We start from the raw sequence: 2,450 nt of genomic DNA on the forward strand, positions 1-2,450 counted from the left end.
ACCCTGGATGGACTAAGTCTGGTTAGGACCAGATAGTCAAGCACGCAATGCTGGCTTACTGAGGATAGTGATCCGGTAAGCGGAAGCTTGGGGGGAGACTCAGGTCTCGAAAGACTGGTCTCACGGTTGGGTGGATAACAAGCTTTACACTGAGATTTGGCAGGAGACTGGTCCCAGACTCACCGTATCAGTGGAGATCAGGTAAGTAACGGAACCCTTATGTTTCCATAATTATCTGTGTAATTCATAGAATCACTGTTATTATCTGTGCAGCAGTTGTAAAACAGTATAAAGTATGGCTATGACTATCTGTACAAAAATTATAGGCTATGTTGCTGTACAAATACAAAGATAATATAACTATGATTAGCTGTACACAGTTATAGACAGTTTGCTGTAAAAGAATCAAAAGATAGTGTAACTATATACACGGTACAAAAATTACAGTCAGCGTATCTGTAGAACTCAAAGATTATTACAGTCAGCGTATCTGTAGAACTCAAAGATAAAGAACTGAGAGTATCTGAGAAAAAGAAAAAAAAACAGTGTATTTCAAGAGCGAGCCCTATTCCTACTAAACAAGTATGTTACAGTCATAGGGAGACCCCAATCTGGAAACCGGTTTTATATTAGAGAATGGAAGTCTGCGTCGAAACCATATCCTGACCCTAATGCTCACAGTAAGCCGGATATTTTCCGTGAAATCTTGAAATATTTACAGTTCTTTATAATCGTAATCTGCCATATATACATTCCTAATACGAAGATTTAAAGATAAGGATAATAAAGATTAAAGAAACTCTGATTTCCAAACCAGTCGAACCATAGCCAGGAGGTCCTGGAGAGTTTATAGGGTCGGGCAAAAGCCTGAACCCGTGAGTTAAACAAAAGAACAGCCGAATCTGAGCTGAGAAGTAAACTCCAAATATTACCTTGAATTAAAGGTCTGATAGCTAACATGAATAAATTCACTGAAGATTACGGCAGTAAATTATGCATATCGTTACGAGGAGTAAGAACCATGCGGTTATAAGGAGAAGAACCATGCGTTAACCTTCATGCTGGTATTCATGAAAACACAGTGATAATATTCAAATACAAGTAGTAAAATTACCAATGATTCCATACGAAGGAGGGAACAAATAATAACAACTTACAGCCATGATTTAACTACAGAACCTCAGAGTCTCGGGTTATGGAGAAAACCCAGAACTGTCGACCGTGCTTCTATGGCAACCAGAAGCAGGTGCGACAGTCCTTAACACGTCTATGCATGACTGTAAAATATATTGACATTACGAATTAAACCCTTAATACATTTTGTAAGCCAAACGCATCCAACTGTAAACGAAAAAGCAAGAATGAAGAAAGAGGAATTCGTAATACGAAGTCTGGAAGCTTCAAACCCTATATATATTTCATAAAACCTTGTTTAACAGCAAAAGAGGATAGACCATAGCATAACGCAAAATAGTGAGACACATTAAGTATTGGCCGCCAAGCCATTCGAGTCCAAATGGAGAACAAGCGAGCTGGCTTAAAACCAGAGCTTCTGTATAAATTACATTACATTCGGCAGTTAAAATATATACAGAGGATTAATAGATTTAAACAAAATCTTCAGTCTCGTGAACCAGAGGTGAAACCCCAAAATCGCCGCAACAAAGTATTACCCAATAATCCTTATCCGGACCCAGAACGTATGGAACCGGAACAAGAGCATCCGTCCATCATGATCTGCGGCCATCCGTGCAAAGATAAGGTTGGGGCCTGCTTGGCACAGAGGAAAACCCCTGGTAACCAGAGGTGAAGCGGAACCGAATCAACCAAGACCAAACATCTGAATAGGGATAAATACCTGTGCAAACTCGGCGGACCGCATCCGGAAGGATCCTCCTAAACCATCAAAACCGGAAGTCACCGTATGCAACCTGTCAAACCATAAATCAAGGGATTACTCTACCTCGTAGCAGATAAACCAAAATCATATCCAAAAACCTTAAGAAACTGACAGCTAATTACCTGATCGGTTCGAAGGTGAGGAACCATGGAGCGGAATCACACCAGAGAAGGCGCATGTGCCTGGTAAGATGGATGAACTCGGCGCGAAACACAGAAGCAGACCACATGCAAAGGTGGAACGGAGCAGAGGGTCATGGAGCGCCGAGCAAAATGAGTAAAGCCTCGAGAAATCCGGAAAGGGCCGCGTATATACCCTGCCTGCCAGCAGAGGTAACGTGGAGCATTCGTGGCCCTTGATCTCATGCGGAGCCACCGAACCGTTGATCAAGGCACTGATGCCCAGAAGCAAGGCGCGGGAAAATTCCAGACTAGGCAACCTCACTCCAGTCACGTGAACAGGACGGTGAGGGTCAGTACTGTTGCCAAATGTCAAACGCATAAGATGCCAACAGTCAAGAGCAGGACAGCCTTGATACACTCGAGGATGA

The 2,450-nt window shown here is 42.4% G+C and overlaps 1 long non-coding RNA gene across 2 annotated transcripts; it reads right to left on the minus strand.

Moving 5' to 3' along the window:
* Positions 1 to 1,399: 1,399 nt before the first annotated feature.
* On the minus strand, positions 1,400 to 2,168 carry LOC149166441 (uncharacterized). 2 transcript variants are annotated; one of them, XR_016260422.1, is made up of 3 exons: positions 2,023 to 2,168; positions 1,859 to 1,931; positions 1,400 to 1,737 (listed from the first exon to the last, which is right to left on the minus strand). It is a non-coding gene; the product is annotated as an uncharacterized LOC149166441 (long non-coding RNA). The 2 variants fall into 2 exon arrangements; XR_016260421.1 differs by having other exon boundaries at positions 1,400 to 1,770.
* Positions 2,169 to 2,450: the final 282 nt, after the last annotated feature.

This window comes from Pinus tabuliformis, chromosome 5_1 (assembly GCF_031772625.1).
Source record: "Pinus tabuliformis cultivar Carrire ecotype Pingquan chromosome 5_1, CPIR1, whole genome shotgun sequence".
Taxonomy (NCBI): Eukaryota; Viridiplantae; Streptophyta; class Pinopsida; order Pinales; family Pinaceae; genus Pinus; species Pinus tabuliformis.